A 16,569-nucleotide genomic window follows, 5' to 3' on the forward strand; every position below is an offset into this window, starting at 1 on the left:
GCCCCATAGATTGCTCCATGCGGTAATGGCCCCATAGATTGCTCCATGCGTATAATGGCCCCATAGATTGCTCCATAAGTATAATGGCCCCATAGATTGCTCCATGCTGCAATGGCCCCATAGATTGCTCCATGCTGCAATGGCCCCATAGATTGCTCCATAAGTATAATGGCCCCATAGATTGCTCCATGCTGTAAAGGCCCTATAGATTGCTCCATAAGTATAATGGGCCCATAGATTGCTCCATAAGTATAATGGGCCCATAGATTGCTCCATAAGTATAATGGGCCCATAGATTGCTCCATGCTGTATAATGGCATCATAGATTGCTCCATGCTGTTTAATGGCCCCATAGATTGCTCCATGCTGTAATAGCACCATAGATTGCTCCATAAGTATAATGGCCCCATAGATTGCTCCATGCTGTAATGGCCCTATACATTGCTCCATGTCGTAATGGCCCTATAGATTGCTCCATGCTGTATAATGGCCCCATAGATTGCTCCATGCTGTAATGGCCCTATAGATTGCTCCATTAGTCTAATGGCCCCATAGATTGCTCTATGCTGTATAATGGCCCCATAGATTGCTCCCTACTGTATAATGGCCCCATAGATTGCTCCCTACTGTATAATGGCCCCATAGATTGCTCCCTACTGTATAATGGCCCCATAGATTGCTCCATGCTGTATAATGGCCCCATAGATTGCTCCATAAGTATAATGGCCCCATAGATTGTTCCATGCTGTAATGGCCCTATAAATTGCTCCATGCTGCATAATGGCCCCATAGATTGCTCCATACTGCATAATGGCTCCATAGATTGCTTCATACTGTATAATGGCCCTATAGATTGCTCCATAAGTATAATGGCCTCATAGATTGCTCCATAAGTATAATGGCCCTACAGATTGCTCCATAAGTATAATGGCCCCATAGATTGCTCCATAAGTATAATGGCCCCATAGATTGCTCCATGCTGTATAATGGCCCCATAGATTGCTCCATGCTGTATAATGGCCCCATAGCTTGCTCCATGCTGTATAATGGCCCCATAGATTGCTCCATGCTGTAATGGCCCTATAGATTGCTCCACAAGTATAATGGCCCCATAGATTGCTCCATGCTGTATAATGGCCCCATAGATTGCCCCATGCTGTATAATGGCCCCATAGATTTCTCCCTACTGTATAATGGCCCCATAGACTGCTCCATACTGTATAATGGCCCCATATATTGCTCCATGCTGTAATGGCCCTATAGATTGCTCCATAAGTATAATGGCCCCATAGATTACTCCATGCTGTATAATGGCCCCATAGATTGCTTCATAAGTATAATGGCCCCATAGATTGCTCCATGCTGTAATGGCCCCACAGATTGCTCCATGCTGTAATGGCCCTATAGATTGCTCCAGAAGTATAATGGCCCCATAGATTGCTCCTTGCTGTAATGGCCCTATAGATTCCTCCATGCTGCATAATGGCCCCATAGATTGCTCCATACTGCATAATGGTTCCATAGATTGCTTCATAAGTATAATGGCCCCATAGATTGCTCCATGCTGCTTAATGGCCCCATAGATTGCTCCATGCTGCTTAATGGCCCCATAGATTGCTCCATGCTGTATAATGGCTCCATAGATTGCTCCATGCTGCATAATGGCTCCATAGATTGCTCCATGCTGTAATGGCCCCATAGGTTGCTCCATACTGTATAATGACCCTATAGATTGCTCCATAAGTATAATGGCCCTATAGATTGCTTCATAAGTATAATGGCCCCATAGATTGCTCCATGCTGTATAATGGCCCCATAGATTGCTCCATGCTGTATAATGGCCCCATAGATTGCTCCATGGTGTATAATGGCCCCATAGATTGCTCCATGCTGTAATGGCCCTATAGATTGCTCCAGAAGTATAATGGCCCCATAGATTGCTCCAGAAGTATAATGGCCCCATAGATTGCTCCTTGCTGTAATGGCCCTATAGATTCCTCCATGCTGCATAATGGCCCCATAGATTGCTCCATACTGCATAATGGTTCCATAGATTGCTCCATACTGTATAATGGTCCCATAGATTGCTCCATAAGTATAATGGCCCTATAGATTGGTCCATAAGTATAATGTCCCCATAGATTGCTCCATAAGTATAATGGCCCCATAGATTGCTCCATGGTGTATAATGGCCCTATAGATTGCTCCATGCTGTAATGGCCCTATAGATTGCTTCATAAGTATAATGGCCCCATAGATTGCTCCATGCTGTAATGGCCCTATAGATTGCTCCATAAGTATAATGGCCCCATAGATTGCTCTATGCTGTAATGGCCCCATAGATTGCTCCATGCTGTATAATGGCCCCATAGATTGCTCCATGCTGTAATGGCCCCACAGATTGCTCCATAAGTATAATGGCCCCATAGATTGCTCCATGCTGTATAATGGCCTCATAGATTGCTCCATGCTGTATAATGGCCCCATAGATTGCTCCATAAGTATAATGGCCCCATAGATTGCTCCATGCTGTATAATGGCTCCATAGATTGCTCCATGCTGTATAATGGCCCTATAGATTGCTCCATGCTGCATAATGGCTCCATAGATTGCTCCATGCTGTAATGGCCCCATAGGTTGCTCCATACTGTATAATGACCCTATAGATTGCTCCATAAGTATAATGGCCCTATAGATTGCTTCATAAGTATAATGGCCCCATAGATTGCTCCCTACTGTATAATGGCCCCATAGATTGCTCCATGCTGTATAATGGCCCCATAGATTGCTCCCTACTGTATAATGGCCCCATAGATTGCTCCATGCTGTATAATGGCCCCATAGATTGCTCCATGCTGTATAATGGCCCCATAGATTGCTCCATGCTGTAATGGCCCCATAGATTGCTCCATGCTGTATAATGGCCCCATAGATTGCTCCATGCTGTATAATGGCCCCATAGATTGCTCCATGCTGTATAATGGCCCCATAGATTGCTCCATGCTGTATAATGGCCCCATAGATTGCTCCATGCTGTATAATGGCCCCATAGATTGCTCCATGCTGTATAATGGCCCCATAGATTGCTCCATGCTGTATAATGGCCCCATAGATTGCTCCATGCTGTATAATGGCCCCATAGATTGCTCCATGCTGTATAATGGCCCCATAGATTGCTCCATGCTGTATAATGGCCCCATAGATTGCTCCATGCTGTATAATGGCCCCATAGATTGCTCCATGCTGTAATGGCCCCATAGATTGCTCCATAAGTAGAATGGACCCATAGATTGCTCCCTGCTGTAATGGCCCCATAGATTGCTCCCTGCTGTAATGGCCCCATAGATTGCTCCATGCTGTATAATGGCCCCATAGATTGCTCCATGCTGTATAATGGCCCCATAGATTGCTCCATGCTGTATAATGGCCCCATAGATTGCTCCATGCTGTAATGGCCCCACAGATTGCTCCATAAGTATAATGGCCCCATAGATTGCTCCATGCTGTATAATGGCCCCATAGATTGCTCCATGCTGTAATGGCCTCATAGATTGCTCCATGCTGTATAATGGCCCCATAGATTGCTCCATAAGTATAATGGCCCTATAGATTGCTTCATAAGTATAATGGCCCCATAGATTGCTCCCTACTGTATAATGGCCCCATAGATTGCTCCATGCTGTATAATGGCCCCATAGATTGCTCCATGCTGTATAATGGCCCCATAGATTGCTCCATGCTGTATAATGGCCCCATAGATTGCTCCATGCTGTATAATGGCCCCATAGATTGCTCCATGCTGTATAATGGCCCCATGGATTGCTCCATGCTGTATAATGGCCCCATAGATTGCTCCATGCTGTATAATGGCCCCATAGATTGCTCCATGCTGTATAATGGCCCCATAGATTGCTCCATGCTGTATAATGGCCCCATAGATTGCTCCATGCTGTATAATGGCCCCATAGATTGCTCCATGCTGTATAATGGCCCCATAGATTGCTCCATGCTGTATAATGGCCCCATAGATTGCTCCATGCTGTATAATGGCCCCATAGATTGCTCCATGCTGTATAATGGCCCCATAGATTGCTCCATGCTTTATAATGGCCCCATAGATTGCTCCATGCTGTATAATGGCCCCATAGATTGCTCCATGCTGTATAATGGCCCCATAGATTGCTCCATGCTGTAATGGCCCCATAGATTGCTCCATAAGTAGAATGGACCCATAGATTGCTCCCTGCTGTAATGGCCCCATAGATTGCTCCCTGCTGTAATGGCCCCATAAATTGCTCCCTGCTGTAATGGCCCCATAGATTGCTCCCTGCTGTAATGGCCCCATAGATTGCTCCCTGCTGTAATGGCCCCATAGATTGCTCCATGCTGTAATGGCCCCATAGATTGCTCCATGCTGTAATGGCCCCATAGATTGCTCCATGCTGTAATGGCCCCATAGATTGCTCCATGCTGTAATGGCCCCATAGATTGCTCCATGCTGTAATGGCCCCATAGATTGCTCCATGCTGTAATGGCCCCATAGATTGCTCCATGCTGTAATGGCCCCATAGATTGCTCCATAAGTGTAATGGCCCCATAGATTGCTCCATAAGTGTAATGGCCCCATAGATTGCTCCATGCTGTATAATGGCCCCATAGATTGCTCCATGCTGTATAATGGCCCCATAGATTGCTCCATGCTGTATAATGGCCCCATAGATTGCTCCATGCTGTATAATGGCCCCATAGATTGCTCCATGCTGTATAATGGCCCCATAGATTGCTCCATGCTGTATAATGGCCCCATAGATTGCTCCATGCTGTATAATGGCCCCATAGATTGCTCCATGCTGTGTAATGGCCCCATAGATTGCTCCATGCTGTGTAATGGCCCCATAGATTGCTCCATGCTGTATAATGGCCCTATAGATTGCTCCATGCTGTATAATGGCCCAATAGTTTGCATTATACTTATGGATTGCTAGATAAGACAGAGGGCGCACGGTAGTGACGACAGACTCCGAAGACGCTGAAGACACAGGAGTTGCTGGGAACGGGAGAGGTAAGTATTTGAGGAGGGGGCCCCGATGCCAGCGCGCAAGGTAGGACTGGCCTTGTGTGATAGCTGGAAAAATTCCCGGTGGGCCCCGATGAGAGAGTGAGAGAATTGGTAGCGGAGGCTCTTAAAAAGTGCGGGCCCTTTAAAAGCGCAGCCGAAGGAAATGTAGCGTCGCGTGCGGCGCTCATACTATTCAGTGGTGACAGCGGGTGACGCGCATAGTCACATGACTGAGGACGTGTTCTTGGTGGGCGGTGACACGCACCGCGCTCTGCTTTGCCGCTGGTGGCTGGCAGTGGTGTGTTGTCAGGTGACACGCGACGTCGCGCTCTCCTCTCGCTGCTCCCCTGCCGGCTTTTGATACGCCGACGCCGCGCTCTGCTCTCCAGTCCCGGCTCCTGCTCCCTTGGAATTGGCCTTGTAACACCGGCTCCCGTCCGGGTATGGAACACCGCACCAGCACCGCGCACCGCCCTCTTCTCTCCTGCTCTCTTGCCTTTTAAGCCGGCTCCTGGGCTGAGTATGCGGTGACCAGCACTCTGCTCTCTCACCATCACCCTGGAAACAAGGCTGCAGGTCTGGCTACAGCTCTCCCTGCTTCAACTTCAAGTCAAGTGCAATATCCACGTTTTTCTGGGTGAGTGTTCCCAGCATTGGTCATCATCCATATATGGAGGGGTCGCAGGCTGGTCACATGGGGACATGGATGGGGACATGGGTCTGAAGGGGGGGCTGGTTGGACCCATGGGGACATGGATGGGGACATGGGTCTGAAGGGGGGGCTGGATGGACCCATGAGGACATGGATGGGGACATGGGGCTGAAGGGGGGGCTGGCTGGACCCATGGGGACATGGGGCTGAAGGGGAGGGGGCTGGCTGGGCCCATGGGAACATGGATGGGGACATGGGGCTGAAGGGGGGCTGGCTAGACCCATGGGGACATGGGGCTGAAGGGGGGGGGGCTGACTGGACCCATGGGGACATGGGGCTGGCTGGCTGGATCCATGGGGACATGGATGGGGATATGGGGCTGAAGGGGGGGCTGGCTGGACCCATGGGGATATGGATGGGGACATGGGGCTGAAGGGGGGGCTGGCTGGACCCATGGGGACATGGGGCTGAAGGGGGGCTGGCTGGACGCATGGGAGACATATGGATGGAGGCACGGGGCTGAAGGGGGGGCTGGCTGGAGCCATGGGGAGACATATGGATGGAGGCATGGGGCTGAAAGGGGGGGGCTGGTTGGACGCATAAGGGGACACATGGTGGTGAAGGGGGCCAAGTTGGGGACCTGGATGGACACATGGAGGTGAAGGGGGGCAAGCTGGACACATTGGGACCTGGATGGACACATGGAGGTGAAGGGCAGCAAGCTGGACACATGGGGACCTGGATGGACACATGGAGGTGAAGGGCGGCAAGCTGGACACATGGGGTCCTGGATAGATATATGAGGTGGGGTGGGATGCATATATGAGTGGGACAGGATGGATATATGAAGGGGGGCAGGCTGGACACATGGAGGCCCGGATGGATATATGGGAGAGGCAGGCTGGACACATGGAGACCAGAATGAATACATGGGGGGGGGGGTCAGGATGGATAGATGGGGGGCCACGCTGGACAAGGGACTTTATTACTGTTTAGGGGCCAGATTGAGGAACTTTATTAGTTTATGATGGCGAGTGGGGAACATTATTACTTTAGAGTCCAATTAGGGACATTATTACTTCTGTAATATAATTTTATTTTTAGGAAACTGTTTTCCGTAAGAGGGGACAAAAGGGGGGTCCTGTTACTGTGCAGGGCGCCACTATGTCGCTTTATTTCTTCAACTGGTGTAGTGTAGAAGCCTGGGGAAAAGTGGGAATGTGCTCTAAAAGAGATCAGTTATTGATAACTGTGTGTTATTTTCTGCAGAGATGATTCCTGGCTGGAAGAAGTGATGGTGGACTGTGCCAGATGAGGAAAAGCGAAGATGAAGAACTTCACCTAGAGACATCACTGGTGAGTCAGTGTATTACTGTACACTTACACTATATAGTATATACAGAGCTCCTGTGTATGTCACTGGTGACCAGTGTATTACCTATACACTATATACAGAGCTCCTGTGTATAATGTCACTCGTGATAACTGTATTACCTGTACACTACATACAGAGCTCCTGTGTATAATGTCACCGGTGATCACTGTATTACATGTACACTGACACTATATACAGAGATCCTGTTTATATTGTCACTGGGGATCACTGTATTACCTGTACACTGACACTATATACAGAGCTCATATGTATAGTGACAGTGTTAGTATTGTGGTTTGTATTCCTGATCAGTATTGTATTATTTGGTCACTATGTTGTGGTAATATGTGGTCTGGTCATGGTGTGGTGATATTTGTCCCTTTTGTATGTGATATTATTGGTGTTGTTATAGTGGATTATGTTGTGTATGGCGGTCATTTGTTCTCGCTGAGATTACCTAGGAAAAGATTTTTTTCCATGAGGCCACGGCTTCACTATCAGTATTTGGTCAGTATTTTTTCTCAGTAGTGAGAGCCAAAAGCAGGAGTGGGTGATAAATCCAGAATTGGTGACTTGTTTCTATTCTACCTTTTCTCTGATTGTTCCTCACCTGGTTTTGGCTCCCACTCCTGAGAAAAAATCCTGACTGAATACTGATAGTGGGGCTGTGGCCTTAGAGATGAAATACTTGGAGCAGAGCGTCAGAGATGCACTCACAGGGGTTCTCCGGGGAGAACAAGTAATCCCCTCTCCACAGGATAAGTGATAACTTATTGATTGGTGGGGGTCTGACTGCTGGGACCTGCAGCGATCGGCAGACTGTGGAGCTTTTCTCCCCATTACACTGGAGCTCATGTGCGACTCGACCACTGATCCATTCATTCCCTCAGAGGCTGCGAGCGCTGCTCTTTTTTGGAAGCCCCCAAGAGAAAGAATGAGGCTGTGGTCAGACGTCCCACCTGTCGCTGCATTTTAAATGGGGATAAGTGTCCTGTCAGGGATAAAACTTCCCCATTCTTCCAATCAATAAGTGATCACCTATCCTGTGTAGCCCATGAATCTGTGATGACTTGTTTTAACCAAAGAAGCCCTTTCATGCAAACTACAGAAATTGTCCATCCCTGTTGTAGTCTGTGCAGAGTAGATGTGAGGAGCCGCCGGTCACTGCTCCACTATAACAGGGAGAGCAGAGAAGAGAGATCTGCATATTGCTGGAGGTGGCCCCTAGAGTCAGTGTCCCCTGTGGGCCCCAGACACCCCAGTCCGACCCTGCTGACATCTGATTAAGGCCTAAGGCCCCGTTCACATGTCAGGTTTTAATCAGTGTTTTTTTTCTAATTTTCATCTGATTTTGGTCAGTGTCAGTTTTTCTCCTCAGTGGGGCATATTTTTTTATATGTAAAGTAAAAAGCTAAAGGTTTCCTCGCCTCGCTTGCCCGGCCTATAGACACTGGAAAACAAGCAGTACAGGCAACATGGTTGGTTCTGTCCATTTTTCTGACAGACTCGTTGACTTCAATAGATGATCTTTATCTACAAATCGGATGAAAATCGGACCGGTCTCAGTTCTGATTTGCAGATCAATCGTCCACAATAAATAGAGCTGTAAACCTGTCCCCGGTCTATAACGGAGCATATTCTACCTGTTAGAGAAATAACCAGACGTGAAAAGAGCCATGTGCTATTCTTACAGGGAAGGGGCCACGATTTTATGTTTTGTATTAATAATTATGTAATCAATTATTTTTAATACAAAATTAAATGTACCACTTTATTAGTTTTTTATTTATTTTTACATTGGCCACTAGGGGCTGCCATTTTTATTTGGGGGGGTGTGTAAGAAGCGCTCTTACACACCTCATTTACGGCAGCCCTGGCCATAAGAGACAGTAGTCTGTCACCGACCCTTTCTCTAACATTAGAGGCCGCTCCTCCTGCCTTTAGCTGTGACCTGGGCACGCCCCCTTGGCTGTTCAGGTCGCAGCCGTGGGAGGAGATTTCAGCCATCTTTGTGGAGCCTGCAGTGTAAGCTGTACATTCCCCCTGTCGTCGCACGCACTGCTCAGTCAGAGCATGCCATGACAGGAACTGCCGGGGAGGAAATGCCTAGGAGTGGACGTCCCGAGTGAGTATCTGCAGCGGCGCCGTGCGGTGATCTCAGCCTCTCAGCTGTTATCACCGCCGACATCTTCAGGCAACACAGACACAGCGCTGCGTGGGAACGTGGAAGGTGAGTAGAAGCGTTTATTTTGTTTTTTTTCCCTTCGCATTGAATATATGGGGGCATATACCCACCAGGATGGAGGAGGAGGCATATACCCACCAGGATGGATGGAGGGGGGGGCATATACCCACCAGGATGGATGGAGGGGGGGGGGGCATATACCCACCAGGATGGATGGAGGGGGGGGGGGGCATATACCCACCAGGATGGATGGAGGGGGGGGGCATATACCCACCAGGATGGATGGAGGGGGGGGCATATACCCACCAGGATGGATGGAGGGGGGGGCATATACCCACCAGGATGGATGGAGGGGGGGGGGCATATACCCACCAGGATGGATGAGGGGGGGGGCATATACCCACCAGGATGGATGGAGGGGGGGGGCATATACCCACCAGGATGGATGGAGGGGGGGGGGCATATACCCACCAGGATGGATGGAGGGGGGGGGCATATACCCACCAGGATGGAGGGGGGGGGCATATACCCACCAGGATGGAGGGGGGGGCATATACCCACCAGGATGGAGGGGGGGCATATACCCACCAGGATGGAGGGGGGGCATATACCCACCAGGATGGATGTAGGGGGGGGGCATATACCCACCAGGATGGATGGAGTGGGGGGGCATATACCCACCAGGATGGATGGAGGGGGGCATATACTTACCGGGATGGATGGAGGGGCATATACATCTACCGAGGATGGATGGGGGTGTGTGACGCCTAGCTGCGCTTGGTATCACAGATCCTAGCAGGGTGTATTGATGGATTCCTCCACAAGAGGCCCCCATAACCATTCACACATCTCCACCTTCCACCTCAGACCATCAGAGGGAGCCCGTTAGGGATAGATATATAAGGGAAGGTGGAGCCAGGCAGCAGTTAGTCTAGACTGGAGTCGACAGAAAGCAAACCTGTTGAGAGAGCTCCTGCAGTGCAAAAGCCTGAGAGAGGTCAGTCTGCAGTGGAGCACGTTCTAGACTCAGTTGTAGCTCAGAGAGGTGAGCTTTAGGTGTGCCGGCGCCATAAGATCGGTGAAGCGCCGCAAGCTGCCGTTAGTGTGTATAGCCTAGTGAGGGCCCGAGTAGGCCGAAGGCGAGTGGAGAGTTAATACATAGGGGGCAGAGGAGCTTAACTAGCTCACCCCGAAGAAGCAGTTACCGGACATCGGGTCCGAAGCTTACCGGGATCTCCACGACCCAGTAAGATATAACCAGAATCCCTGGAGAACTACAAGTCCCAGTATTGCAAAAGTGCTGATACGTAATAGAGCCAGGAGACACATAGGCCCCTTAAGTCGGGAGCGTGTAATCCAAGAAAAGGCCCTACCAGAAGGTCAGCCAGCGCAGGACAGAGACAAAGTTAGGCCTTGCTCCAGGAAGGTCAGAAACTTACTACGCAGAGGCAAGAAACAGGAGGCCCAAAACCCGCTCATTGGGGAGGATCCTGACGTGCACCCTTCACCCTACAGTGCTCTGGGACGTGCCTGAATTTCCATCAGTAAAAGGTACTGAAGTGACAATCGTGTCTGTCCCTGTCCCTGTTCTTGCTCTGACCCGGCTGGGTCTCTCCGTCCTGCTTTCCCCGTCCATACGCTGCCCTGAGGCCTAGCTCCACCTGTGGGAAGCTATACCATCGAGCTGCCTTATCACCGGCCTCAGTGGACTGCGCAGTGCTGGTGATCCTCACCAGAAACCACAGGTGGCGTCACAAACTCTTTTATAAACTTCACAAATCACCAACCCTTTTAAAGGAGCGACCCCAGGGTACAGGCCCGGGAGCCGACCACCGCGACATCCCTAAAGGCCCGGGTACCGAGTCATACCCATTCCCCTGGGCTAGTCAGGGGCATATAAACCTACCCAGCATGGATGGATGGAGGGGCATTTACACCTACCCAGGATGGATGGATGGAGGGGCATTTACACCTACCCAGGATGGATGGATGAATGAAGGGGCATATACACCTACCCAGGATGGATGGATGGAGGGGGCATCTACACCTAACCAGGTTGGATGGAGGGGCATATACACCTACCAGAATAGACTACCCAGGATGGATGGATGGAGGGGCATCTACACCTAACCAGGATGGATGAATGGAGGGGGCATCTACACCTAACCAGGTTGGATGGAGGGGCATATACACCTACCAGAATAGACTACCCAGGATGGATGGAGGGGCATCTACACCTACCCAGGATGGATGGAGGGGCAAATACTCCTACACTTGATGGATGGAGGGGGCATATACACCTACCCAGGATGGATGGATGGCTGGAGGGGCATATACAGCTACCCAGGATGGATGGAGGGGCCGATACACCTACCCAGGATGGATGGATGGAGGGGAATATACACCTACCCAGGATGGAAGGGCATATACACCTACCCAGGATGGATGGATGGAGGGGCATATACACCTACCCAGGATGGATGGAGGGGCAAATACTCCTACACTGGATGGACGGAGGGGCATATACACCTACCCAGGATGGATGGATGGAGGGGCATATACACCTACCCAGGATGGATGGATGGAAGAATGGATGGAGGGGTATTCGCATCTACCATGGATGGATGGAGGGGCATCTACACCTACCCAGGATGGATTGATGGATGGAGGGGCATCTACACCTACCCAGAGTGGATGGATGGAGGGGCATTTACACCTAGCCAGGATGGCTGGATGGAGGGGCATTTACACCTACCCAGGATGGATGGATGGATGAAGGGGCATATACACCTACCCAGGATGGATGGATGGATGGAGGGGCATCTACACTTAACCAGGATGGATGGATGGAGGGGCATTTACACCTACCCAGGATGGATGGAGGGGCATATACACCTACCCAGGATGGATGGATGGGCATATACACCTACCTAGGATGGATGGATGGAGGGGCATATACACCTACCCAGGATGGATGGAGGGGCAAATACTCCTACCCAGGATGGATGGAGGGGCATATACACCTACCCAGGATGGATGGAGGGGCATATACACCTACCCAGGATGGATGGAGGGGTATTCGCATCTACCATGGATGGATGGAGGGGCATCTACACCTACCCAGAGTGGATGGATGGAGGGGCATATACACCTACCAGAATAGACTGCTCAGGATGGATGGATGGATGGAGGGGCATCTATGCTTACCCAGTTTGGATGGATGGATGGATGGAGGTGCATATACACCTACCCAGGATGGATGGATGGAGAGGTATCTACACCTACCCAGGATGGATGGAATGAGGGGCATATACACCTACCCAGAATGGATGGATGGAGGGGCATCTACCCCTACCCACGATGGATGGAGGGGCATCTACACTTACGCAGGATGAATGGATGGATGGAAGGGCATCTACACCTACCCAGGATGGGTGGATGGATGGAGGGGCATCTAGACCTACCCAGGATGTATGGATGGATGGAGGGGCATCTACCCCTACCCACGATGGATGGAGGGGCATATACACCTACTCAGGATGGATGGATGGAGGGGCATATACACCTACCCAGGATGGATGGAGAGGCCGATACACCTACCCAGGATGGATGGAAGGGCATATTCACCTACCCAGGATGGATGGATGGAGGGGCATATACACCTACCGAGAATGGATGGATGGAGGGGCATATACACCTACCAGAATAGACTGCGCAGGATGGATGGATGGAGTGGTATCTACACCTTCTATGGATGGATGGAGGGGCATCTACACCTACCCAGGATGGATTGATGGATGGAGGGGCATCTACACCTACCGAGAATGGACGAATGGAGGGGCATCTACACCTACCGAGAATGGATGGATGGAGGGGCATATACACCTACCCAGGATGGATGGATAGAGGGGCATATACACCTACCAGAATAGACTGCGCAGGATGGATGGATGGAGGGGCATCTACGCCTACCCAGAATGGATGGATGGATGAAGGGTCATATACACTCACCCAGGATGGATGGATGGAGGGGGAAATACACCTACTCAGGATGGATGGAGGGGCATATACACCTACCCAGGATGGATGGAGGGGCAAATACTCCTACCCAGGATGGATGGATGGATGGATGGAGGGGCATATACACCTACCAGAATAGACTACCCAGGATGGATGGAGGTGCATCTACGCAAACCCAGAATGGATGGATGAAGGGGCATATACACCTACCCAGATTGGATGGATGGATGGATGGATGGATGGAGGTGCATATACACCTACCCAGGATGGATGGATGGAAAGGTATCTACGCCTACCCAGGATGGATGGATGGAGGGGCATATACACCTACCCAGAATGGATGGATGGAGGGGCATATACACCTACCCAGAATGGATGGATGGAGGGGCATCTACCCCTACCCAGGATGGATGGATGGAGGGGCATCTACACTTACCCAGGATGAATGGATGGATGGAAGGGCATCTACACCTACCCAGGATGGGTGGATGGATGGAGGGGCATCTAGACCTACCCAGGATGTATGGATGGATGGAGGGGCATCTAGACCTACCCAGGATGTATGGATGGATGGAGGGGCATCTACACCTACCCAGGATGGATGGATGGATGGAGGGGCATCTACACCTACCCAGGATGAATAGATGGAGGGGCATCTACGCCTACCCAGAATGGATGGATGGAGGGGCATATACACCTACCCAGGATGGATTGATGGATGGAGGGGCATATACACCTACCCAGGATGGATGGAGGGGCATATACACCTACTCAGGATGGATGGATGGAGGGGCATATACACCTACTCTGGATGGATGGATAAAGGGGCATATACAGCTACCCAGGATGGATGGAGAGGCCGATACACCTACCCAGGATGGATGGAAGGGCATATTCACCTACCCAGGATGGATGGATGGAGGGGCATATACACCTACCCACTATGGATGGAGGGGCAAATACTCCTACCCAGGATGAATGGAGGGGCATATACACCTACCCAGGATGGATGGAGGGGCATAAACACCTACCCAGAATGGATGGATGGAGTGGTATCTACACCTACTATGGATGGATGGAGGGGCATCTACACCTACCCAGGATGGATTGATGGATGGAGGGGCATCTACACCTACCGAGAATGGACGAATGGAGGGGCATCTACACCTACCGAGAATGGACGAATGGAGGGGCATCTACACCTACCGAGAATGGATGGATGGAGGGGCATATACACCTACCCAGGATGGATGGATAGTGGGGCATATACACCTACCAGAATAGACTGCGCAGGATGGATGGATGGATGGAGGGGCATCTACGCCTACCCAGAATGGATGGATGGATGAAGGGTCATATACACCTACCCAGGATGGATGGAGGTGCAAATACTCCTACCCAGGATGGATGGATGGATGGAGGGGCATATACACCTACCAGAATAGACTACCCAGGATGGATGGAGGTGCATCTACGCAAACCCAGAATGGATGGATGAAGGGGCATATACACCTACCCAGATTGGATGGATGCATGCATGGATGGATGGATGGATGGATGGATGGAGGTGCATATACACCTACCCAGGATGGATGGATGGAAAGGTATCTACGCCTACCCAGCATGGATGGATGGATGGAGGGGCATATACACCTACCCAGAATGGATGGATGGAGGGAGGGGCATATACACCTACCCAGGATGGATGGATGGAGGGGCATATACACCTACCCAGGATGGATGGATAGTGGGGCATATACACCTACCAGAATAGACTGCGCAGGATGGATGGATGGATGGAGGGGCATCTACGCCTACCCAGAATGGATGAATGGATGAAGGGTCATATACACCTACCCAGGATGGATGGAGGTGCAAATACTCCTACCCAGGATGGATGGATGGATGGAGGGGCATATACACCTACCAGAATAGACTACCCAGGATGGATGGAGGTGCATCTACGCAAACCCAGAATGGATGGATGAAGGGGCATATACACCTACCCAGATTGGATGGATGCATGGATGGATGGATGGATGGATGGAGGTGCATATACACCTACCCAGGATGGATGGATGGAAAGGTATCTACGCCTACCCAGCATGGATGGATGGAGGGGCATATACACCTACCCAGAATGGATGGATGGAGGGAGGGGCATATACACCTACCCAGGATGGATGGATGGAGGGGCATCTACCCCTACCCAGGATGGATGGATGGAGGGGCATCTACCCCTACCCAGGATGGATGGATGGAGGGGCATCTACACTTGCCCCTCCATCCATCCATTCATCCTGGGTAAGTGTAGATGCCCCTCCATCCATCCATCCATCCTGGGTAGGTGTAGATGCCCCTCCATCCATCCATCCATTCATCCTGGGTATCTACACCTACCCAGGATGGGTGGATGGATGGAGGGGCATCTACACCTACCCAGGATGTATAGATGGATGGAGGGGCATCTACACCTACCCAGGATGGATGGATGGAGGGGCATCTACACCTACCCAGGATGGATGGATGGAGGGGCATCTACACCTTACCCGGGATGGATGGATGGAGGGGCATCTACACCTACCCAGGATGAATGGATGGAGGGTCATCTACGCCTACCCAGAATGGATGGATGGAGGGCATATACCCCTACCCAGGATGGATTGATGGATGGAGGGGCATCTACACCTACCCAGAATGGATGGATGGAGGGGCATCTACGCCTACCCAGAATGGATGGAGGGGCATATACACCTACCCAGAATGGATGAATGGAGGGGCATCTACGCCTACCCAGAATGGATGAATGGATGAAGGGTCATATACACCTACCCAGGATGGATGGAGGTGCAAATACTCCTACCCAGGATGGATGGATGGATGGAGGGGCATATACACCTACCAGAATAGACTACCCAGGATGGATGGAGGTGCATCTACGCAAACCCAGAATGGATGGATGAAGGGGCATATACACCTACCCAGATTGGATGGATGCATGGATGGATGGATGGATGGATGGAGGTGCATATACACCTACCCAGGATGGATGGATGGAAAGGTATCTACGCCTACCCAGCATGGATGGATGGAGGGGCATATACACCTACCCAGAATGGATGGATGGAGGGAGGGGCATATACACCTACCCAGGATGGATGGATGGAGGGGCATCTACCCCTACCCAGGATGGATGGATGGAGGGGCATCTACCCCTACCCAGGATGGATGGATGGAGGGGCATCTACACTTGCCCCTCCATCCATCCATTCATCCTG

This window comes from Phyllobates terribilis, unplaced genomic scaffold (assembly GCF_046119375.1).
Source record: "Phyllobates terribilis strain yellow unplaced genomic scaffold, ASM4611937v1 Scaffold_317__1_contigs__length_2197502, whole genome shotgun sequence".
In the NCBI taxonomy this organism is placed as follows: domain Eukaryota; kingdom Metazoa; phylum Chordata; class Amphibia; order Anura; family Dendrobatidae; genus Phyllobates; species Phyllobates terribilis.